The sequence below is a fragment of the Vicugna pacos genome, chromosome 3 (assembly GCF_048564905.1).
Source record: "Vicugna pacos chromosome 3, VicPac4, whole genome shotgun sequence".
In the NCBI taxonomy this organism is placed as follows: domain Eukaryota; kingdom Metazoa; phylum Chordata; class Mammalia; order Artiodactyla; family Camelidae; genus Vicugna; species Vicugna pacos.
The window spans coordinates 53,955,956-53,982,702 of NC_132989.1; the positions used below are offsets into that span (position 1 = coordinate 53,955,956).

Consider the following 26,747-nt stretch of genomic DNA (forward strand, 5'->3'; position numbering starts at 1 on the left):
GCACTTATTAGAATTTCCTAATAAATACTCCAAAATGACTCTATCTTGAAATGGTGTCAAGTTACAATGAAGTCATGTACACATAAAACCCATGTAACCGAGAATTGGAGTTCTGAGCACCTCTCTTCCCCTTTCTGTCTCTGTGTCTGCCTCTGTCTGTGTCTGTTTCTGGCTCTCTGGCTCTCTGTTTCTCTGCCTCTCTTTCTTGGAGCCCTCACTCAGAGAGAGGCCAGCAGACATGTAAGAAACCTTATGGAGAGATATATTTGATGAGGAACTGATTATTTACAGCCAAGAGCGAGCAAGGATCTGAGGACTATCAACAGCCATGTGAGCAAGTTGGAAGCGAATCCTCCCCAGCTGACCTTTCAGATAACTGCAGACTTGGCAACACCTTGACTGAAGCTTTAGGAGAGGCTCTGAAATAAACCCACCCAACGACGTTAATCCCAGATTCCTCACCCACAGGAACTATGAGATAATAAATGCTTGTTGTTTTCAGTCACTGATTTGGGGGATAATTTGTTATAAACCAATAGATAAGTAATGTACCAGCCTTGAACATCCTATACTCTCATTAAAAAACAAAAACAAAAACAAAAACAAAAACAAAAACAAAAAAACTGGTAAATGCCTCAGGCTACACAGTTGACTCTGGAACAACGCAAGGATTAGAAGCACCAACCCTCCACAATCCACATACAACTTGTTGATGAAAATAATCAATAAGCAATCTATAACAGGAATAGAAAAGAGTTTTATTTGAGCCAAACTGAGAACGATAGCCCAGGAGACACAGAATCAAGAAGTACCTGAATTGTGTTCTGCTGAAATGGGGCAGGCTTTTTGCCTTATAAAGGCAAAACCCACAAAACTACATTAAGATGTTTGTCAAGACTTAGGACTGAAGCTGGTAAAAAGTAAGTAAGGGTGCTTTTAAAGTAAGGATTGGCTGCAGTCCAGAATAGCTGCATTGTTGGAAGAGGAGAACTTGAGATCATAAGGTTACAGCTGGCAGCTGCTAGCAGATACTGTTTTAAGAACAGCTGGTGGTGTCCTTGGGTCAGTCCAGATACAGTTCAGAAAATTCAAGATCTTAGTGAGGCAGGAATGCGCCTGAAATCACATTCGCAACGACCATCTGCCTCTATTTTGGACGTCTGAACCACAGTTACTCTATTTTGATTTTTTAAATGCATTCTTTTCTTTAATGGTTAAGGCAGCTATACAACACAAATTTGACAGGCCACAAAACAGGCTGTTCTAGGTAGCATAAGTTTTAAGTTAAATCATGTATAATCCAGAACAACTTCCCCATACCTCAGTATGTGAAAATTTCTTCCATCAAACTTACTAGTCAGCCCTCTGTCACAGTCCTTCCACATCCATGGCTCCACATCAACAGATTCAACCAACCACAGATTATGTACTACTATAATATTTACTACTGAAAAAAATCCACGTTTAAGTGGATTCATGCAGTTCAAACCTGTGTTGTTCAAGAGTCGACTGTACTACCAACTAAGCATTAAATTTTGAGTACAGTTATCCCTTAGTACCCTTGGGGGATTGGTTCCACAATCCCCATAGATACTCAAGTTCCTTATATAAAATGGGATAGCACAGCTGACCCTCCATATTGGGGTTCCATGTCAGTGGATTCAACCAACCTTAGATGGAATTCCAAGGCTGTAGAACCCATGGACACAAAGGGCTGATTGTAGTTTATGAGTCAGTAAAGGCAGAGTTGGGAGAAAGGAGAGTTAAGTGTAAGGCAAAACTCTGCTTATCCTAGGAGTTTAAAAGGACTGAGGATGCTTATAACACTGGTAAGGTTATAAGGATGTGTTGAGAATATGTTTGCAAGGAAAATTAATAGCCTTCTGGGAATGAATTTTTCCTAATAACACCTGTGCCATTAGCCAAAACTTATTGTCAGAAAGGGAGTGAACACAACTTGGTGCTTCTCTTAGATGGACTGCTCTCTCAGCGCCTTGAGAAAAACAAAGTGCTTCCAGGAAAGTTGTGTCAAAATTTCTGGGAGATGATATACTGACCACTAGGCAGCAATGCCTCATGCTCCAGGGTGTGACTCTGCCATGGGGAAGAAGAAGAGCCTCCCTGGCCAACTGGAGCACCTACTGGACCCTGGACTCTAGCAGCCGTCAGTGTGAAGTGGCACTGTCTTCCCTGCCAGTGGGGAGGGGCCCCGAGGGTGTTTTATAGACTTAAGCCTTTTGGGCCACCATAGATATCAGGACCAGTGCCAGAAAGGAAGAACTGGCAGAGGCAACATGAGAGCTTGAGAGTTGAGATGTCTGTCTCTGAGTACCTAGGAGAAGGAAGGCTGGAAATTCTACAATCATGAGAGGAAGGCAAAGTGGAGAAATAATATACTGCCATTATAACTTTTTTGTAATCCACAGGTTGATGTGGCCTATAAAACAGGAATTTAATTCTTCAGATTTCTTTGGGTAATTAGCAATCCTAGTACAGCATCTGTTTGTAGCATAGATTAATTACTACCCAAAGATTAGAACTAACTGCCTTGTGGTTAGTGGCAGGGCCATGAAGAGAATACTGCGTACTGTCGGAGATGATTTACAAAGCTCCAGGCCTGGGCGTGGCACTAGAAAACTGGGTTAAAAACACTGTTGCAGGTGGTAGAAAAGGCTATTCAGTCTCTGGGAAAAAAACGATGGTCATCTTTGTGAGATCAGAAAGGTCTCTACTAGCCTTAGAGGAAATGCCCTTTGACCCTGGCTGTAATATTCCACTCAAGTAGTGTAAGAGGGGGTAGTAGTGGGAAGAGAGAGAGAAGGGTGTTGATGAAAGCCTGCAGGCCCATAGAAAGTAACATCTCGTCTCTCAGGGCAGAGAATGCTTACAATTGGCAATGCAGGATGCTTGATGATGTATAAATAGGTGTTTAAAATCATGGCCAGTTACATGACCATAAACATAAAGTTTCTTAAGATGTATCAGAGTGTGGGAAAGTTCTGCTTGTGTGTTGTAGGGATGAAAACTTTGAGTTAGGAAATGAGACAGCGGCTCACTGTAAGCAAATGGCTGTCATTGTGAAATGTGTTAACGGTAGATTAGATTGCAGGGAAAAAAATGTACAGCATCTAGATTCCCACAATTAATACTCACTAATAGAAAAGGAGGCTACTTTCAGCACCAAAATGGATAAAATCTCAGGGCAGGAGTAGGGGGGTGGCAGGGAGCAAAGATCATTGGAATAGCTACCAAGTTAGCCAGCATTCTAGGCACTACCTTAGAAGTAACTTTGAGGGCCATGCAAACTAGCAGATGGTCATCAAGCCCTTACCAATGCTGTCTGTAATGGATATACAGAACTGTGAATTGGAACTATCAACCATTTTTAAACTGTTTCAGTCATACCATTTTTCCTTCTGATGTGACAACAGGAAAAGACAAATCTTAGAAGTTCAGTTCTATGTGGTGAGCCATGTTAAGATTAGCTTTTCTGGCCCTTTGAACATAAGACTTAGTTGGAGCGAAGTTTGCCCACCATCTGCCGCTCCAGAAACTTGCTTCAGACGTGTAAGCTCCCCTCATCCATTACACCATTGATGTCTTAGTTAATGATGTTTTGATTTTTCTGTTCTCAAATTTTTTGTATAGTAGGATGGTGCTACTCAGAGTTTGGACACAAGTTCCCTGCATCTCAATTGTGTTAGGAGAATGTTGAAAAAATATGTATTTATTCTGGAAACTCACCTCTTTGTATTCTGATTCAGTAAGTTTGAGGTGGGGTCCAGGAATCTAAATTTTAACTAATATATTCTCTTTCTCAAAGTGATGTTGGGACCATGCTTTAAGAAACATAATTTAGGACTTTTTGACTGATAAATTATGAGGAAAGGTAGTGGGATGAAGACTATCACCAGAAAAGAAAAATACAGAGCAGAGAATGCCACCAGGACCCCCCAAAATCTGCCTTTGAAATTGACTCCTAGGCAAAAATCTATAATGTTCCATAGCCTGTGGTAAGGACAAAGGGGTAAGCTGAGATTCACCCCCTCCAATTATTTACACCCCCTCCAATTATTTACACTCTGAAGATCCAAAAGTGAAATTTGACTCTGGGGACAAAAAGGACACAGCTAATGATGTGGCCTGGAAAATCAGGGGCTAAAAGTTGGTTCACTATGAGTCCCAGGCTGCAGAGGGAAGTTTTTCAGAATGCCAAGAAGCTTTGTTAAGGGCCAGCGTGAATAATGGTTATGATGATAATGATAATGGCTAATGTTCTTAAGCACTTACTTGTCAAGCACAGGCCTAAACAGTCTTATATAATTCTTATACTGATCATGTGATATCAGATAAGGAAAATCAGATTTAGTAACTTGACCAAGTTTATTGACCTACTATGTGAACTAATTGGATTTTTAATCTCAGTCTGTCTGACTTCAAAGCTTGTGGGCTACATTGTTAGTTTTTTCTGCCTCCCTAAATGGGAAATAAAGAAGGCTTTTCTAAAAGAAACTAACTTTCCACAGGATAGGCTGACAAAGACAGACCAAATTAAGGTTGATTATACTACTTCTATCATCAGAACTTCTGGGAAAGTTTTCACATAGGTGGCTCTCAGCATCCCTCAGAATCAAGCCTAGAAGAGGTTCAGTTTATTCTAATAAAAAGATTGTCCATTCCTGGGGATAGAGACCTTTTGAGGACATTACTTGAAGGAATGTAGCAGGAGTCCCTGTAGAGCTTAAATTGAATGTACCTTTAGGACTCTAGCTGGAGAGGTCTACCAAAGGCAGATCTTTATGAGAAGGCAAGCCTCCTGGAAAATAACTATTACAAGAGAAAAGGGAATCTGGCACATTTTTGTGTCCAATAATATCCCTGGTACTGGAGAGGAAGAGTCATTATTAATACAGAATGGCATCTGTTAGTCAGCTTGTCCGTCAGCCCCAAAAGACTCAGGTTGAGTGCTAGGAAGAACCAGGTAAGATTTGAAAGAGCTCTTTCACTGAAGTCTGAAATCACTGGGCGCTCCATACCCAGTAATGGAGTGTGGACACACAGGCTGACTGGGGATTCTTCTCTACCTATGCAGACAACAGAGAACATGCAAGGCACTGCTGCCACCCTGAAGGCATTCAGCACACAGGTGGCTTCATGTCAGCAACACTGAGCACCACGTTGTGTGTGGCACAGCAGAGAGGTTGTAGTACAGCAGGATATCTGCATGGTGCATATTGAGCTATCATTATTAGGATTTATGCTACACCTGGAAGAAAAGGGGATTCATGGGATGTTACAAGCCTGAAGGGGAGCAGACTTTCCAACTGAGAGCCAGGAATGGAATAAAAAAGGGGAAAGAAAAGATAATCACTGAAAGGTATCTAAAAGAACTCAGTGCTTGAATCCATGTGAAATACTTTCAGAAACAGGGGAGATTTTAAGGGACTCTAGGGATTCCAAATAGTGGATAGAGGCAGAGCCCTAACAGGCTGCTCATGACTACTAATGCTGAGCTATCTAGCCTCCCAGATGCCTCCCACTACTTCTTGGCTCTTGATATTCATGTCCTTGTGTTGAACCAAATATACAGCAAATCGGTGCTGACCCATGTCACCAATAGAAAACTGTGTAAATGACGCTGTGTGACTTCTAAGCTAGGTTATAAAAGGCATCACCTTTGGTTTCTTGGATTGTTCATTCTGGGAAAAGCCAACCTCCATGTCTTAAGAACACTCAAACAGTCCTATGGAGAGGCTTATGGGCAGAGGAACTGAGGCCTCCCATCAAAGGCCAGCACTATGTGTACATCTTTCAGTCTCAGCCAAACTTTCAGGTGAATACAGCATGGCCAACGTCTGATTATAACCTCATGAGAGAGTGAACTCATAAAATCATCTTCCAAATTCTTAGAAAGAGAGAGAAATAGTAATGATTACTGTAGTTTAGGTCACTAAATCATAGAGTAACATGCCATGCAGAAAAGACAGCTAATGTAAATATGATCTCCATTTTCACTCCCACTAGAAAGGCATGAAGAGAGAGTTTAGGTAAGACTTGAATTGCTCCATAAATACACAACAGGATTTGATAGGTACTGAAGAAATGGGAAATTTTTATCAAAAAAGGGATATTAACAAAAGCAGAGAGGCAGATCCATTGTGTTCAAAGGGGAAAAATCTGTTCAAAGTATTGAGTAAGTATACAGAAGAGAACTGAGAAATTAGGAGGGATAGATTGGCTAGGTCCAGGTAAAGGTGGTCACTATTGCCAATTTTAGGATCTTGGATATAAATCTTACGGCAATGGAAATATGAGGCAGAAAAGTACTGGAATAAATAATTGGCCTTACAGAATATTATTTTATTGGTGATTGGAAGTTGAATAAAGTAAAGAAAATATGACACTGGAATGAAGAAATTGTTTGAATACCTTAATAATTGTACACAGTAAGTCTGATTGAACTAATAAACAGATACATTTAGAGAAACTGGACTTACCTTTTCAAATATGACATTTTATAAGAGGACTATGCAATATTAAAAATTACTTGCAAACCTTTGATTAAATCTTTACTCATTAACAAACTATTTATTGAATATTTATTATAGAAGTTAGGCACACACAAATTAACGTTTAATGCAAAATATGGTACCACAATAAATTTTTCTCAGTGTTAGCAACATGGGGGCAGTTTTTTAATAGTTTAAATTACTTATTGTCCCATGAATTTATAGGTAAAATTTTTAAGAAGTAAAGAAAAGGTTTCCTCCTTTATAACTTCTTTCAGTGATTTACTGTTTGTTAGTTTGTGCTTTGAAACTGCAAGCAGCTATTGTCCATGGAGGAATTTCACTCTTCTCAATAACAATAGGTACTGAATTACATGAAAGGCCTGATCTTATTTGCTGGGACTAGGGAAGGAGAGATTAGTTATTACTTTTATCTTCGTTCATTTGCATCTAATAGTCTTTCTTCTTACCTTTATCTCTTACTTTAACTGTTTGTCTCAAAAACTCTCATCTCTGTGGGGAAAATTTTTTTCAGTAATTCTGTCCTTAACTAATAGTTGCCTTATTCGACAGTTCTGAATCAAAGTTAATATAACACACACACACAAAACATAAAATATCTGTACCACCTTTCTTTTACATGCAAAGCATCCATCTCTATAGCCATAAACCTCATAGTTTCAATGAAGTATGAAGTAGCAATTTTTGGAAATCAAGAAATTTCTGGAGAAAAGGATATATTTAAGGACCACTCAGGTCTAATTAATGTCACTATTCTAATGTTCATGGCATTTAAAAAATCCTAAAGTCTGTGACCCATTAATGGTTGTGAAATTAATTGTATAAAAAACATTTTTAAAAAAATGAAATAAAATAGTATGTAATAGAAAATATCCCAAATGCATTGCACATTGGAAGGGTAAGTACTATTTTATAAAACTTTTGTTCTGGTTTTATATACGTTTGTGCATGCATGAGTCACAATGTACAATTATCTTTTATTTTGGATGGTATTTAACAGTTTTGAAAGCTACTGATATTTGAGAATACAAAGTTTAAGAAGGTTTCCAAGTATAATAATATATTGCTGGATAATTTTTTCTTCCAAACTAGAAATAGTATATAATGGAAAATGGAAATAGAAATTATATAAGTAGCTACAAGAGACTGTTTCATACTAGTAGAAGTTGTCCTACAATCCATGGTTATACACAAAGTGAAAGTTTGTAATTCCAGTGTTAGCTCCAAAAATGATCTAATTATTAACCTTGGGTTAGCTATATAAAAACTTTCTGTACAGGTCCCTTCATTTAAAAAAATATTTTAAAAATAGTAAATACATTTTAAAAAGAGTATTGTGTGATGTGACAGAAAATAACTAGAATATTTTGTGGCTAGAACATATTTAGCATTGCTAAGAAGCATGCTTCAATCAAATTTCTTAGAAAGTTACCTTCTTTCCTAAGTATGTTTCTTTGCCAACAAATTAATTATCTATATTGCCATTTCAGTCCAAAGCAAACTATATTTTATATGACACGAAGCCAATGAAAGCTATACTCCAGGATAGTATCTACAAAATGAAAGCAATAATGAGGGAGAAAGCATCAAAAATGCCTGTTAAGAGTAATATTTTTATGACTTTGGTATAATAAATATCCCTCATGACTTGTTATATTTGTATTAATTACTACATCTATAGCTTTGCATATCCATATTTGGCTATGTAGACATTATATGCTTTGGGATCTGCACTCCATTTCATATCCTGAGAACCTCAGATTCCTAGCCAGCCACCCTTAGACAGCATAGAAATGGGTGATAATATTGTCACACTTTCAAATTATGGTAGAATAAAAATTTGGAAAGAGAAAATTGGCTAAAATTGAGAACCTTATGGGATGTCATGGTGACTAAGAAAAACACCTGGTGTTTGAACAGTGACTTGCTAATTAACTCCTCGGTAACCTGGGTTTTTCTTAAACATTTACAACCTACATTTCAATTCAGATTAATTCAATACAAACCAGAAAATGTTTATTGATTCCCACTTAAATAGAAAGCACTGTTACTTTGTTCTTATGACTTTTGCTCTCAAGATGTTTATAGTCTAGAAAAAGAGATAAGCAAGCACATAATTCAGAAATCAAGGCAGAATATACAAAATGATTTAAAAGAGATTACCAAGTAGAATGCCAAGATGATGGAGTAGAGGGGCTCATGGCTCGCCCTCTCCCACAAATATACCAATAATTACATCTACAAACCCATTGAATCTCACAGAACACCTACTGAACTTTGGCAGAGTGTCTCTCGCTTTGAAATACAGGAGGATTCCTCACAAAAACCAGTAGGAGTAAAAAGGAAGGAAAAAAAAGAAAAAAAATCAGTGCAGGACCGGTTCCTCGAGGATGGAATGGCAAAGGAAGAAAGGCACCCTTATGCTGGGATGACCCTCTCCAGTTGGGAGGTTAGCAGGGACAGAAGTGGAGAATACAAGGCTTGAAGGATAGAATACTCACATCATACACAAAAATAAACTCCAAATGGTTTACAGAGTTAAACATAAGACAAGAGACAATAAACCTCTCAGAAGAAAATATAGGCAAAACAGTTTCTGACATAAATCTAGGCAATGTTCTCCTATGGTGGTCTATACAGGCAATAGAAATAAAAGCAAAAATAAACAAATGGGGCCTAATTAAACTTATAAGCTTTTGCACAGCAAAGGAAACCATAAGCAAAACAAAAAGAATCTATGGAATGGGAGAAAATATTTGCAAAAGATGAGACTGACAGGGACTTAATTTCTAGAATATATAAGGGGCTCATACAAATTAATAACAAAAAATCAAACAACCCAATCCAAAAATGGGCAGAAGACCTAAATAAGCAATTCTCCAATGAAGACATGCAAATGATCAAGAGGCACATAAAAAAATGCTCAATATTGCTAATTATCAGAGAAATGCAAATCAAAACTACATTGAGGTATCACCTGACACAAATCAGAATGGCTATCATTAAAATATCCATGAATAATAAATATTGGAGAGGCTGTGGAGAAAAGAGAACCTTCCTACACTGTTGGTGGGAATGTAGTTTGGTGCAGCCATTATGGAAACACTATGAGATTCCTCAAAAGACTATAAATAGACTTTACCATATGATCCAGCAATCCCACTCCTGCGCATATATTCAGAGAGAACTTTAATTCAAAAAGATACAAGCACCCCAATGTTCATAGCAGCACTATTTACAATAGCCAAGACATGGAAACGACCTAACATCCATCAACAGATGAGTGGATAAAGAAGATGTGGTATACTTATACAATGGAATACTACTCAGCCATAAAAATGACAAAGTCCTTAATCTCCACACCCTGCTAGCCACTTCACCATCCACCAGGACCTTGTATTCTGTCCCAGGTTCAAACATTCCCCCAGAATCTATGGGGAAACTCTAGCTGAAGACCTAAAAGACCAAATATGGAGGAGGGAACCCTCCTCTGGTATGTAGACAACATTCTGATCACCAGCCCTTTTAAGGAGGACTCTGACAAAAATACTGTCACCACCCTGAACTACCAGCTGATAAAGGATATGAGGTATCCAAGAAAGCCTCAAATGTCACAAACTAGGTAGGGTGACCTACCTAGGCTACATTCTCACAGAAGTTCAGAAAAGCCTACCCTAGGAAAGGAATTAAGCCATTTGCAGCCTCACTTCTCCTAAAATTAAAAGACAGCTTAGGTGTTTTCTAGGGGTGGCCAGATTTGCTGCACTGGATCCTTAACTATGGTTTAATAGCAAAGCCTCTGTATGAAACGTTGAAAGGAAAAGATGCTGAACTCTTTGAATGGAATTCAGAATGTGAAGGGGCCTTTCAAGAATTTAAAACGCAGTTACTTCAGGCCCTGCCCTGTTCTCTCCTAGATTTAGCTAAACCCTTTGACTGTAACATTCGTGATAGAAGGGGAACCATCCTTGGGGCATTAACTCAAAATATGGGAACCCTTACTCGGCTGCTTGCTTATTTCTCTAAACAATTAGATCAAACCCCTAATGGATGGCCTCCTTGCCTGTGAGTGGTAGCAACCCTGCTAAAGGAGACTGGAAAGTTAATATCTGGCCAGCCAATCACCATAGGGATTCCACACCAGGTTCAGGCTTAAATAAGTTCTAAGGGAACAGAATGGCTATTCCCTGGAATGTCTATTCAAGGTCAGGCTATGCTTTTAGTACAACCCAGTGTTTCAATAAAAACCTGTCACACGCTAAATTCTGCTACCCTGCTACCCACAGAGATGGGGTTCCTAGAGTATGACTGTACAGAAACCATAGACATGACCTATTCCAGTTTCCCAACCCAAGAGTGAACCTCTCTCGAATGCCAAAGATGAATGGTTTACAGATGGGAGCACTTCTGTGAGAGAGGGGAAAAGGGTGAAAAGATACACAGTAACTTCCAGTCCTTCGTCAAATAGGCACAAAGCCTAACCCCAGCGACTTCTGCCCAAAAGACTGAGCTAATAACCTTCACCTGGGTCTTAGAGTGCGTGACCGGGAAGATCTTAACTGTTTACACAGACTCTCAGTATGCATATACCATCCTACATACACAAGGGGCTATTTGGAAAGAAAGAAGGCATGGTTACTGCAGGTGAAACATGGCTTAAACATACTGAGACTCCTAGAAGTAGTGCAGCTTCTGGAAAAAAAAGTGGCAGTGATTCACTACAGGGATCACCAAAAGGGGAATGCAGAGGTAATAAAGGTATACAACAAAGGGACTTGACTGCCAAAAGGGCAGCCCCAGAACCAGTAGCTCGGCAACAACCCCTCTTACCTTGAAGACCAATTAATGACTCCCCAATCTACACAGAGGAAGAATCAGACAATGCCTGAAAACGGGACTTCAACAGAGATCTAGGAGGCCATGACTAGCCAGTTACTGAACTCAGACACTACATCTTTCCCCAAAACACAGCTCATCAAGGAACCCACTAGAGGAGGGAAGCCCTATATAATGGTTACTTGAGGTCATGGTAACCCCTGGCATGAAAAATATAATCGGTCATACAGTTAACACATGTTCCATCTGCACAACAAACAACCCCAACACCAGACTCCCCCAGAGGCCCACAGGAAAGGCCCATTCAGACCAGAGGGGCATCCTGGGAAAGACTGACAGATTGATTTCACTGTTGTGCTGAGAGTCCTGAGCAATTTCAAGTATCTCTTGGTGCTAGCAGACACATTTCCTGGGTGAATAGAAGCATTTCCTGCTAGAACTGAAATGGTAGCTGAAGTGGCTAAGGCAGTGCTAACAGAAACAATCCCCAAGTGTGGGTTTCCATGATCTCTGCAAAGCGATAATGGTCCAGCATTTGTGTCTTAAGGGATGAAGAGGATAGCGAATGCCCTGGGCATGAAACAGACCTTGCACTCAGCCTGGAGACCCCAATCCTTGGGCAAAGTACCGAGACACAATCAGACCCTGAAACAAGCCTTAGCCAAGCTACATCAGGAGATTCAAGGAAACTGGATCAATTTGATTCCAATTGCCCTGCTCTGTAGGCAGTTAGCTTCAAGGCACAAGTTCAAGTTAAATGTTAGAATTTATGTATGGTAATCCCCATTCCCCAAGCCCGAGATTAAGGACACCTTAACCCCTTCGACTGGAACAACTCAAGTATGCCTCCGGCTAGGAGAAGCCTTGAAAGGTCTCATGTAATATGGTAACCAGGTGCTGTCTGCTCCCACCAACCTGGCCCTCCATCCCTTCTGGCCAGGACACTGGGTGTATATAAAAATCTGGAAAATGAGCAGCCTGCAAGACCAACTAACTCCTAAGTGGAATGGAACCCGCTTGGTGATCCAAACCCCATTATTTTGCCCCAAAGTTGCAGGCATTCACTCTGTGAGTACTGCACACTTGAGTGAAAAGGTCCCCCAAGACTCAACCTCTGGAGACAACCTGGGACAAAGACCCCCTTGACTATTCATCTAACTTCTCTCTAATCTGAAGCTGCTCTTTCAAAAAAAAAGTGTGACAAGGGATATTCAGGCCCTGGCAGTAATATTAATATCAGGGCATACTTGCCTATAGGCAAAAGATACCTTCATTTTTAGAAAAAAATTTCACATATCATCATTACTCTCTTAGTAATATTTGGGAATATATCTTAAATTGTTTGGTGTCCTTTGTCTCCAAAAGGTTCGACGAATGTTGTCACTCAGCGAACAATCAGGACTAAGACGGGTTGAGAATCAAACAGACCTAAAGGCAGCTGCGGAGAAGCTCTGCTCCTCCACCCAGGGTTATGAGGACGCCCAAACTCAGCAGAAAGCAGTTTTTAGAAAACGGACCTGTGCCCCTCAGCGCCCCTCAGCGCCCCTCAGGAACGAGGAGCAGGACAAAAGACAGAGGGATTTGTCACCCGCAAAGCCTATTAACAATTCCGGGACATAAAAATAGAATGTGAGTAAAAAAATAAAGTCTAACCTTTTTTTTTTCCCTTTGTGCTTCGTGTAGTTTCACTTGCTCACGGGGGCCCGTGCAGTGTGTGAAATCGCTGCGTCCAACGCTTCAGCTCGGCGCGCTGCGCGCCCCACACTGCAGTTCAAGATGGCGGGAGCACGCATGCGCAGAGACGCCGCACCTGGCGCCTCAGTCAGGAGCTGGAGCCGCACAGCTGCGTCTGAACCGCAAGCATTCCACCCTCTTCCTTCCTTGCTGATGAGAACTCTGTACACAGCTGCACTCATGGCCTTTCGGGGACAGTGTATGCTCTAGAGCCCGAGATAGCACCTCTCCATTCTTTCATCAAAGAAAAAAAGTTTCCTTTGCTTCTGAACATATACAGTCTCATTCTATTGACTGGAACTATACTGGGCAGGAGGACCCCTGCTGAGGACCAACTTGAAAGTGTAGATCACAAAACTATCTTCCTTGATTTCCCTCTCTACATTTCATTCTCGCCATCACTGATCCTCTCTCCCCAAGTTCAGAAATTTCACCATAAACATCCCTAGCATATAAACCCAGTGGTCCCAAAGCCTCTGCGAAGGACCAGTTGCTCAGCCACACAAAGGTCACACTGCTGGTCATCAGGCGACTGCTTTGTCTGATACCCAGCCTAAGGGACTCTGAAGATCACTTTTCCATTTTTTAACTATCGTAGCCATAGTTGAAAAATATGGCTTTTCTCTCTTCTCTGTTAAATACTTTGGGGGGTGAGGGAGACCTTATCAGTTCTTTACACACTGACATTTTTAGTGTTCAGCTGTTCTTATGCATTTAAGGTGGGGCTATCAAAAGTTCACTTCCTTTTGTGAGCTGTGATTAAAGTCACTATATGTCCTACAGGGAAGAAGTGCTACTAGATTTCATCTTCAAATGTCAGACCTTTGAAGACACTCACCTATTTTTTTTTACCTATGTTCTGTACAGTCTAGCAAAGGTGATTCTCAGTCAAGATTTCTGAATAACTAAATGAAGTCAATGTGTATTTTTTTCTTTTTTCTCCTGTTTTTGCACTTCATTAAAGTTCTACGTAAGGTAATAAATTTTCTTAATAAACCTTCACATGGATCAAAGTCAGGGAAAATCTCAAGGACTTTCTCTCTCTCCATTATTTATTGTAGTAATACCAAAGGTTGTTGGTGTCTTTCAGTCAATGACTTTCTTTGCACATATTTACATTACTCAAAGCCTGTCTTAGACAAATATTCAGATTTTTCAATCTGAAGGCAAAAAGGACATTTTCTGCCTAGAAATAAGCAGATATGCCGAGGCCTATATGGTTATGTTTTATCTGTATACTCAGATTGCTTTGATGCGAGACAGTTCAGTGTGGTGCAGCAAAGAGCACTGAGACTCAAGACTGAGGCTGGGTCCAGAACTGCCACTCTTCAGTAGCGTGACTTTAGATAACTGTCTTAATCTCTTATAACCTAATGTTGTGATCTGGGGAATAAAGAGCTGCATCCTTTGAATCCTGGAGCTGCCTGTGAGCTCTACAATTCTACAAATCTAACATGCTATATAACCTGAAAGGTAGGGTTAGCTGGAAAATTAAACTTGATAATTCAGGTAAAACTATCTAGCCCATACTAAAGAAAAAGACAAGGTGGAAACTTTATTTATTTATTTATTAAATATATACTGAGCATTTACAATGTTGTTTCTTTTTTGCTCTGATTAATGATGCTACTGGACAACACAGGCTCCTCCCACTCAAACTGCAAACTGTTATTATCATTTCTGAAGCAACCAACCAAGCACAGAAATGGATTTTCTTTGTTCAAGTTTTAATTTTTCTTAAATGTTCAGTAATAAAAAGAAACTTGTAACTGCCCTTGACTTATTATAACAGCGCTAAATGAATTCAGAAATAAGCAAAAGATGCTTTCAAATATATGTGTAATTTATTGTACAGTTTATATACTAAGAAGGAAGGATGTAATGGAAAGTATGTGGGTCTAGACTTTGTTCTTTTAGGCATATGTGGAACAGTGAAGGTTTTTTCAGGAAAAGAGGGACACGATTAGATTGGTGTTTTAGAAAAGCAATCCAGGATGAAAAAGAAGAATGGGAAAATGATATTAAAATATGTTAATGTCAATAATCCAAGAGAATGGCTATCATGATTTATGCTAGGACAATGAAAGGAGAAATCAATTATCAGGATTTGGTGACTTGCTGACAATCAGGAGTGAGAGGTTGTGGTGTCAGTGACCAAACCTAGAAAAATTAAAGGAGAATTTATTTTTAAGCCATTTATGCTTAGAAGAGAAAAAAATGTTTATTTTTTTCCTATCTTTTTATTTTTTAACATTTCAAACCTACAGAAAAGTTGTAAAAATAGTACAATAAATACCCATAAATTACCCTTTATCTGGTTCACTTAGTGTCAGTATTTTGCCCATGTGCTTTCTCTCCTTCTCACACCCTGACAGACACTTCACACCTCACTATTTTGGCATATATATCCTAGGAACCAGTCCATTCTCTTACATATCCAAAATACAATGACCACTCTCAAGAAATTTAAAATTACTATGGTATTATTATCTAATATATAATCCATATGCATTTTCCCAATGTTCCCAATAACATCTTTTATAACGTTTGTTTTGCTGGAGAGACATCCATACTGGGATTCTGGTATGGGGCTAGAGCACTAATTCATTGTAAATGTAGATATGAGAGTCACTCATTAGCATGGAGTGATACTACTGAGTGAACAGTACAGGTGAGCTTACTCTGGAAACAGACATTAAGAGGTAAGGTTAATCAAGGATAGAATCATGAGGTAATTTTACTTTAGCTTCTTTAATTTTCAAAATTATTATGTAAAGTAGTCAGTATTTTCTATATTTTTGTAAAGGAAAATTATTGAATTAAGAGGCTTGCTAATGACAAGTTACAAAGTTATTAAAAGGTGGAACTAGGATTTGGTTTTCTGACTCCCAAGTGTGTGGTCCTTCTACTATAACACACTTACTGCCCCTGAGTGTACAGTGTTAGTTCTGGAAGACACTTTAGTGAGGCTTATTGGATTTTTCAAAGACGAATGTAACAATCATTCCCAGAACACATGCACTTCTGTAATATGACTTGTCACTGCCCCATCAAGGGGTGGAGTCTACAAACTGCCCAATCAGATTGTGTCACTTCCCCTTTTTTAACCAGCAATGCAAAATATAGTCAATAAGCACTAATGAAAACTGTTTAATTTATATCTTCACATTTTTCCAAGAAAGACTTAAGGCAGTTAGAGAGATTTTGTCATTCCTGCTGGAAGTCCTCAGAATGTACCCTTAGATAACTGAGTCTATTTTTTCTATCCAAGTGTATAGCTTTCTTTCCATAATCTTTTCTTACTGTTCCAGCTCTCCACTTTTAGAAAATCCTTTTCTCAAGAGTTATTTTATCTGTCATCTTGGAGACAAAGTGTCTAACAGTCTCATGAGTTGATTCAAATATTCATTTCATACCATAGATACGATAATGTTGCTAGGTCCACTTGATAGAGGCTTAGGTAAGGGTTGCTAGAATATATTTTCAAAGAGAAAATAAGTGATAAGGCAGAAAAAAATTACTTTTTGGCTTGGAATCTCTGAGAAGTAGTGGATAGACCTGGGACAGGAGGGGGAGGTGGGTAGAAAGGAGGAAGGTAGAGTAGCTTCTGTCTGTAACTTATTGATTAGTATCAGGTTTTGTGATTTACTGTCTCTTTAACATCAAGCATTGTGCTCTGAACTAGAATGCATAGTTTCATTCAGTCTATAACCCCTATTATAATCTCCTGTATTTTTATTTTGTTTATTGTGACTCGTGTTCAAAAATCACGGTACAACCTAAAGAATGTTTAAGAAGTGTCAATAATGGGATTCTACTATTTTATGAGCCAGACTAGCTCTTTATTTCTATTTCTATTCACAAGAAAATTTTTAACTGTATCTAGTGAGAAATTCAAACATTGCCAAGGAGAATACATCCAATAAATGCCTGCTTCTTATCTCAGAGTCCTCTAATTTCCTCTCCATCATCAACCAGTTTTCAAATTCTTATGTACACATATTCAGATATATTCTAGTCTTGTCAAGCCTCCCTTTTTGTCCATTTAAAAGCATATGAGTCCTACTTCTGTGCACTTTTTGACCATCAACTGTTTAAATGAAGTCTGGCCCATCTCAGTGTAAGTATATAGTTGACGCAGTGGTTGCACAGTATTCCATTATACACGTGCCTGATGATTCATTTAACTGCTTCCTACTGATGGATAGCTTGGAGTGTATACCAACTGATGAGCAATGCTTTAACATTTAAAGTTGTGAAAATGCAACACAACTTCAAAAGACTTTATGAATTACACAAAGCACTACAAGGTAGGGATACCAAGTTATAGCAGCCTGTCTCTGAGCTTGACTCTGCAGTCTGTGTGGCTGTAAGCCTATTTTACTGTGTTTCTGTGCTTCTCTCTAAATTTTTTCTCATTTGCCTCAGTTTCTTTCTGTCTGTGCACACCCATTTCTATTCTTTGACCCTTATGTGTACCTCACTGTTATGTGGGTATACTTTAGCGTTTAAGTGTGGACTAGTGGAGTACATGGTTAGCAAAACTGGGACTGAGCTCCAGTTCCATCACTAACCAGATCTCAAACTTTTTCTCTTTATGTCTTTTTAGTTTTTTCAAAACATCTAAAAGGCATCAATTTTCCCATTTGTTGAGCAAAATAATCTCTAAATCTCTCTTTTCTGTCATTCTCCTCATTCATTTTTTGTTTATACATTTTTTAATTCAGCCATCATCTAATAAATTTTCAGTATCTATTATTTACCAGGTATTACTGTAGGAAGCTAATAAGAGTGGGGGAGATTACAAAGATATATGAAATACTTTCTAGTTTTGACTTAGTCTAGTGGATAACACAGAAACAAATAGCTACATTGTGAAGAATAGTAGAATCTGCCATCCCAAAACACACATCTTTGGCATAAGGATTATTTTGACCTGATTATTTTGAGAAATAGTAGACACAGGATAAACTCTGAAAACAGAGTATGTTATCCTTTTGTAAGGGAAATTTACATTTATAAAGGAAATCTCCATTTGTAAGGGTGTCTCCCTCTGTGTATCAAGAAGAGAAGCATGACTGATTTAAAAGAGAATGTTATCAATGGAGGAGGCACAGACTTAAATTTGCATAACAAACCTTGTTTACTCATGCTTTTCCCGGTAACAGCTCTTAACTGGCCTCCTCCTAACTCAAACACACACCAGCTTTTCCTTTTGTCTTTAGCTGAAGATGACATTTAAGCTGGGAGTTACTCATTTTTCCCTGAGTATCTATCAGGTACATACAAGGTATACATGTTAATAAACTTTAGTTGTTTTTCTATTGTTAATCTGCCTTTTATTATAGTAGGTCTCAGATAAGAACTCAGAAGGGTAGAGAAAAAATTTTTTTCCTCCCCTACAATTGCATATAATTATACTTTATTAGAGTTTTAAGCTCTTGTTTCCTAATTTAAAAAGTAGAGTTGTGGAGTATTTATATGCTTCTTTTTAAAACTTGGGTTTTTCTTTTAAAACTGTAATTGAACTGGTATTTTCTGAGGACCGTTTGCCTTCAAGAGAAACAAAAAAACAAACAAACACATTTCTGAGTATATTATTTCAAAAGTCAAAGTGCTCGGGACTTTTCATACCAGACAGTTTAATAGTTTTAATAATTCCTTTCAGTTTTTATTCAAACATTGTAACTCATATGCTTGCTAATGATGGGCAGCAGATGCATGTCTCATCCTGATTATTAAGGGATGGACGCTGCACCAGGCACAGGTTGAATCAGAGACTGGCCATGAAGGAGAGACTTGTCTGTCACTGACAAAAGGCAGGGTGAGAAAATGAGATCTGGAGCTCATTTAGGCTCCTAACTATATAGAAGCACAGGGGCAAGAAGCCAGAATTGTAAAGAGAAAAACACCATCTTTATGGAAACAGTAAAATGTAATGTCTCCTTGGGGTCCTGCTCCATTTCAAAATAAATATGGAGAATCTGTTCAGAGCTATTTGCAGGTTTCTCTTCCATAGACTCTGTGCTTCCTAATCTATATCAGATTCTTTAAGACATATTTTTTAAATGGTACATATTTAATTGGAAAATTAACATTTGCAAGGGAGAAACAATGTTATTCAATTTCAAATAAAGAGATGTTGATATGAAAATGTGAGTGGGATGACATTTAACAGCCCACTGGCAGATACAGAATTAATATTTTAATTCACATGGCTTTTTAAAATTGTAGTTGTTTAACTTTGCTTTTCTCCTATGAAAAAGGAAACACCAAGAAAATGACCTGCCAAATTTCAAGGTTGTATTTATTTCTGTAGGCAAGGTGACTAATCAAATTAAAGCAGAATTACATCAATCCATGTATCCAGTTGCAAGAACTAAACTAAAATTTACATTTTATAATCTTTAATATTTCAAGTAGAACATTTTTTATAGATAGCTGAATTTTATACAAACATATAAACTTGATGAGCCTCAGTTTTCTCATTTGTAAAGTGGAAATAATGAGTAATATAAACATATATCTGATAGAATTATTATAAGAAATAAATAAAATAATGACTTTTAGATATTTAGCCTTGTGCCTTGAACATGTTTAGTTCTTAAATCTATGGAATCTGAAAAATAGAGCAAATTCCAGGACAGAGAAATAGAGATAAATATGACTAATACATTGATGTAACTTTCAAAATTTGCAGTTTAGATGAATTACTCTGTTGAGAAGAACTGAAGGAATTTTTTCTGCAGTTTATTTTGGAGGAATTAATAATCTATTATCTGTTCTAAAAGGAGCACTGTGTGTGGGAATGTTCTGAGCATACTGGAAATTTTCTACACTTTCTATTTAAAATAAATTACATATAACTGATCAACCTTTGAAAAATATATTGTATATATTATACTGCATTGATGACTTTAAATATCAATTTTTAACATGTTCCATAAAAATAAAGCTTCAACTGCATAGATCTGATATTTGCCTAATTTTTCTAGTTCTTTCTTATCCTAGCAAATATTAGGATTGAGGGACTTATTATAAACTAACAGATTCAGAGAGCAACCTTGTTCAGAGCTCCCTTAAGCTTAGCAACAAAAACCTAAACACAAAAGAACTTTTGGAAGTGGCTCCTATCTCTTTTTAATGTTTATTAATTCGACTCACCTTTGCCTGAATTCTGAACTTTGCCTAATGGTGTTCCTTCCTTCCGTCTCACTAGTCCCAACCTTCTCTCCTCTTTCTTGTTTTTCCTACTTATCTCCCTCCTACAGTGAAAAGAGCAGTATGGAACTTCCCTCCAGAGACCCTCCACCTCAAATGGCCATATGTGTTTAATGTATAATGCATGAGAAGCAGCATGAGCTGCAGATGATTCAAAGAGAAGGCTTTGAGGCTGGGCTCAGGAGGCATTTTTCAATAATAATTAGAAAATCAAGCAGCATCTTACTGTTGTTCCAGTCATTTCACTGCAATGTAATAACACTGGCTCAAATAAAGCCAGAGAGTAATATATTGCTATAATACAACCGGCTCAACACAATTATTATGCAAATGCACTTGTTCATTAGCAATGGGTTCACTGTCCTCAAAATTTCCTACTTAGATTTGACTGAAAATGTCACTTTTCTATGGACACTTCTCTTACTGGAGCTGTTTATCATTAGAGTCTCTGGCAGAGACAAAACAATATGAGTTTTAATTTGGATGTTAATTTACATATATTATATTAAGGAATGGTTTTGGAAGAGGCAGAACAAGGCAAGACTTTGGCGTGGTCTTCATGCTAGTGACATCAACCTTTGAGAGATGATTCTTTTCTTTTGGCCCAGGAATAATATTTGAAATTAATACTTGACTTTTTGCTTGCCATGATATATAACATTATTGCATGTAGTCAGGGTTTAAAAAAGAAAAACCTAAGAAGTAGTAGAATGTAGAAATGTTTATTGGGTACTTGATGTGTGAGACAGGTACCAGAATAGACTACCTCAAAATATGCCTCTTAGGTGTATGGATTATCTTGGCCTAAGGCCACTGAGAACCAGTAGTTGCACGGAAGGCTCTGAAAACAAGGCAAAGCTTTCCTTTCTAAAAGGAAATTTCTATTTATAAAGATGTCTCCCTCTCCCCAGCACCAGGAAGAAGAGCATTCTTAACAATAAGGAAGGACTTAAATCTGCGTAACAAATTACCATGCTTTTCCTGGTTACCTTCCTAAAAGTTGTCTTCTCCTCCCCGGAGTCTCAAACCCCCTTTCCCTTGTTTACCCTAAGTTTTAACCACTTCTTTGGGTTACTTGTCACTGGGTGCTCCCACTTGTACATGAGTGATGCACATGTTAATGAAGTTTTGTTTGTTTTTCTTTTGTTAAAATCTGTTTTTGCCCAATCTAATTTATAGGGCCCTAGCTGGGGAACTTAAGATGGGTAAAAGAAAAGATGTTTTTCCTCCCCTACATGCGTAAAGAACTCTAAGTTCTAGAGGAAGGAAGGAAGAGAAGAGGGGTATGGGGTAGAGAGTAAGGAAGGACAGAGGGAAGGAAGGAAGGAAAGAAAGAAAGCTATTTCCCCAATGAATCAGTGTGCTTGATTTCACTTCTATGTCTGCCAGGACAGTTCTGCAATTCTTTGGAATACCTTGCAGGAGATGCATTATTTATTTAAAGAAATTAGTACAGGAGTTTGCAAAGGTGAGCAAAGGTAAGCCTTACGCATAATAATAAGGAGATAATTCATCTCATTTACACAGGAGTTATAGTCAAGGCTTTTTGAGAATTATATATATGAAGATATATGCATAGTTACTTCATAAGTTTCCAGGGCAAAGGCATTTGATATAATTATAGGAATATTATATAACAGAAAGGAGACATTAAAAAAAATCATGGTTTCTTTAGGTTGGAAGGAAATTTAGATTGCACGAAATTACAGAACCATTGAACTTAATTTCATGCAGAATTCTAGATAATAGGCAGCCTGATCCTCTTCTTTTGCACATGAAAGAACAGAAAGCCAAGAACCAGGCTACCAACCACACATATTTGATACAGGCTCCACTGTGTAGACATTCAACATCTGCTTCAACACCGCCAGTGACAGAGAGGTCACTTTTCATGTGGATACTACTCCTACATTTGAATGTTTTAAACTACTATACAAATTTTCCTCTTATAAAGCAAAAATTCCTTCCTTCCTTGTCAGAGCAAATCATAAAGCAATATATTATTTTATTTTAAATGTACTAGACCACTTCCACTTTAACATTTAGTTTTTGTACATTTTAGTATTTAATGAGGACAATGATATTTTGATGTTGCAGCACAAATTAACGGGGAAAAAAAGAGATTGTTTATTGGTAGTGTTTTATCACGTATGTAAAAGGTAATGGAAGAAAATGCAGAAGAATATTCTGGTAATCTAGGGAAAAGGGAGGTTTTTAAAACTAAACTTTTTAACTGTAAAGTGTAAGAGAAAAATATATTTTTATCAGCACAAAGGATATATTCAGTGAAGAACTGAAGAACATCATAGACCAAAATAATGCACAGGTAACAGGATGGCAGAAGGGGAAAATGTAATATCTACAACTGACAAGGGGTTAATATTCAGAATATAAAAGAAACTTTGCAAATTACCAAGAAGAGGACAGAAACCCTAATAAAAATGCATTTAGGATTTGAAAGTCAATTTACAAAGAGGAAACTCATGAAGTTAACAGACAAAAAGATGCTTCAGTTCATTTGCAATGCTGAAAATGGACATCAAAAGAATGATAAGCTATCATTTTGTACCTACACTCCAGGAAATAATTAGAAAGCTAGGTGCTAATTCTGACAGGGCTGTAGGGATGGAATCCTCTGTATTTACTGTTGGTAGGAGATAACACTGATGAGGCTGCTCAGAAGACTGATCTGAGATGACTTACTCAAAATAAATTTTCTCATAACTTAGGTCTAAACTATTCTTTTCCTCATAATATATCCCAAGGAAAGTCTCACAGAGATCCATTAAGGGACATGTACCAGGATGTTCACATTGATTGATTCCCATTCCTGGGAGAACAGAGAGTGGAATGTGGTGGGTGGATACCACAGAATACTATGCAGCGGTTAGAAATAATGAATTACGTTCATGTAGCTAATGTATATGAATTTTAAAAACATAGTGCTTAGTGAAATGAGTAAGAAACTGCGTAACACACATTATTTACCTAACTGAATTCACATATTTGAATCAATTTGTTCAAAACAAGCAAACAAAAATGACATTTTTATAATAACACATACAAAGAAAAAAATACATGAACAGAATGGAATGGCTGCCTGGAAAGGAAGTAGTGAATGTGAGGCAGGTAAGGGAATAAAAGGAACTAAATAAATAAAACAACAGAGGCCTTTTTTATGGTCCAATGTTAATAACATGCCATGAACTATGGAGCCCAATTAACTCAATCCTCTGCACCTGAGGGTCCAGGGGAAAGCCATCTTATAACAACGAACTCAAAAGAGCCTGAAGGGTCTTTCAAATCATGCAAGACATCATAAATGTGTTTAGTATCAGTAACATTTTATCATACACTAGATATTTGACATTAGAATACTGCATGTGACTATAGGAAACTTATTTTAAATTATTTGAAAATGTTTAAGCTTGAATATAATCGAATATTATGGTGAACCATGAAGTTTTCTTAAATAGGTAGATTTAGGAAGAAAAAAAGCTACAAATCTTGCTAATAAAATGTTGAACCATCTTAAAATTCCTAATGGTTTTTTAAATAATAGGCCCCATATTGTGCACTGGGCTCTCAAATTATGTAGCCAGCACTGCATAAATAGATGCAGAATTCATTTTATTTGACAGTAACTTATTGAACATCTCTTATGTGCTAGGCACTGTGCTAGGGGCTGGCAACTCAGAGGCGAATAAGGAATTGTTCCTCTCCTTAGGAGCTCGTGGTAATAAGGGAGCTACACACACGAACAACTAATTTACAGAGCAATATATATTCGTAATTGCAAAACCCTGCTTCTGAGGTGTGGGGATTTGCAAATTAACAAAGGGTTAGAAATATTTGTCCCACACTGACACGTGGAGTCAAATGTATATCAGAACTACTTCATTTAAAACACAATGGAAGAAAATCATTCCTATCAGGAAATGCTCTGTAATTTTATTTGGAAACAACACCTAATGTTATTTCAATCTGAGTCTCTGAAATGTCAAACTACATAGCTTTTGCTTTTTAACTAAACAGTGATTTGGCTAGCAAAGAAAAATGGTCCAATTTCACCGGCTTCAAGTTGATTCATATCCTCAGTTCACTTCATCTTCAATTTCTAATTTCTGATTTTTTTTCTTCCATGCTCTCGTAAGTTAATCTTCTAGGCTTTTCTTTGCAAAACCTGGTTTCTAAAGTTTTGATTGTCAAGAGCTTAAAGACTTATCTCTTTAGTTCTTCCAACGAATTTGCAACATTTTAAATCTTTCTGTTCCAGAATTAACCCTCCAATGCACTTCATTAACCAATGCAGTTAAAGAATCAGAATTTGCACAGGGGCTACAGAATACTGTAGAATGCCGTAGGTTTTCTCTAATTCTTTTCCAGTAGCCAAATTCCACCAAGGTATGAAAACCTCTCCAAGATGGGATATACTTCATGTACAATTTAGTTAGATTATAACAATCATTTCAACCCATATATTTCTTCCTGGCATAGAAAGAATAATTTTGCCTTAAGAGCAATGAGTCAAAGAAAACTTAGAATCTGTTCTTAGGTTCAACCTCACTGAATTATTTCCGTACAAAATAGTTGACATACTTCTATCTCACTCCTTTAATATTTGCTGTTCTAATTTGTATCATGTTATTAGCTTAGCTCACTTCTTTCATAAGTTTTTTTTTAATTATTGAGGTATAATTTAGCAACAATAAACATTTCCAGTAAGCTTTGTTGCCATAAGTTCAATCTCCTTCTGGCATTCTTTCTTTTAACCTCATTTAGCATTTCTAGTAGTGCAGGTCTGGTAAAGATAACACTTTCTTAGTTTTATCTGAAAATGTCTTTATTTCACTTTCATTCTTGAAGGATATTTTCATTTGACGCAGAATTCTGGGTTGGCAGTTTTGTTCTCTCAGCACATTTAAGATGTTGTTCCCCGTCTTCCACCTGCCACATTTTCTGATGAGAAAGCTTGTGGCCATTCCCCTGTATGTAATGCTCTTTCTTAGTCTGCAGCTTAAAAAAATTTCCCTTCATCTTAAGTTTTCAACAATTTCATTTTAATGTATGTAGGCATGGTTTTCTTCACATTTGTGATGTCTGGGGATTTGAACTTCTTTATAAATTTATATCTTTACATAATTTGGGAAGACTTCAGGCACTTTTTTTCCTTTGAATTTCCTTTTAATTTACCTCTCTCTTCTCCTTGTCTAATTACCTTTTTGATATTACCCCACAAAATCCTGAGGCTCTTTTATATTTTTTTCTATTTACTAGAATAGCTTTCATTTGATCTATTATTATGTCCACAGTTTCTTTCCTCTGTCATCTTCATTCTGCTATAAAGCTCTTTCAGTAATATCCTTAACAAAATCATCCACTGTATTGTTTCAGTTCTGAAATTTTCATTTGCTTTTTTCTGTTTCCCATTTCTCTGCTATTTCTCATCCTTTATTTTATTACGTGAATATTTTCCTTTGTCTCACCGAGCATGATTAGAATAGTTGCCTGCAGTCTCTATGTGATCATCGCAACATCTGGGTTATCTTAAGGTTGGGCTCTATTGACTGCCTTTCTTTGAGACTGTGTCACATTTTTCTGGTTCTCTGTATGTTGAGTAATTTTGGATTGTATCATGGCACTGTGCAGATTCTGCAATCTGCTGTATTTTCTGAAGAGTTGTGATATTTAGTGATCAGTGTATACCTATGAAAAAACAGCCCAAGACTGAGACAAGAACCACCAGAAAGAATAAGAGGAAACAGTGCCTGATGCCATGCAGGGCTTAAAATGGTACTCTTCCTTATAAGTCAGAATGGAAAACCTCGTAATTCATGGGACAAAGGATAGAATACTCAGAAAGGTCTTGCCTCAGTAATGGGAAATAAATTAGCCCTACTCAGCTCTCCTCAGTGTACTGATCACTGCTCTGGCCTCAACTATTAATTCTTAAAAACAACATGCGTAAAGATCAAACTGTTTTCAAATTACTTAACTGTGCCCTAAGATAAGAATATTTCTGAGAATACAAAATATCTAGTTCAATAAAGTAAAATTACAATGTCTAGTATCCAATGAAATATTAGCAGGCATACAAAGAATCAGAAAAACAAGACCCATAATAAGAAGAAAAAACAGTCAAAACCATCCTAGAACTGATACAGATGTTAGAATTAGCAGACAAGAACATTAAAATAGTTTTTATAACTGTATTCTATATGTGCAACAATTTAGGTAGAGGCATGAAATATATAAAGAAGACTAAAGTCAAACTTCTAGAAATGATAACTACCATGCCTGATATGAAAAATACCGAAAGAGCAGATTAGACACTGCAGAGGAAAAGATTAGTGACTTTGAAGACATGGCAATAGAAACTATCCAAAATGAAACAGAGAGAAAAACCACATATCTCCGGCACTCTCT

At 37.5% G+C, this 26,747-nt stretch overlaps 1 protein-coding gene across 5 annotated transcripts in view; it reads right to left on the minus strand.

The window, feature by feature from the left end:
* RGMB (repulsive guidance molecule BMP co-receptor b) overlaps positions 1-26,747 on the minus strand; it is a 686,402-nt gene that overhangs the window by 268,160 nt on the left and 391,495 nt on the right. Inside the window, exon 1 of one of the 5 annotated variants that reach the window (XM_072958357.1) lies at positions 13,020-13,109. The exons of the other annotated variants lie outside the window; for them this stretch is intronic. The gene's annotated coding sequence lies outside the window, so the exon portion shown is untranslated. Of the gene's footprint in view, positions 1-13,019; positions 13,110-26,747 lie in introns of those variants that run through there. 5 annotated transcript variants of the gene reach the window in all.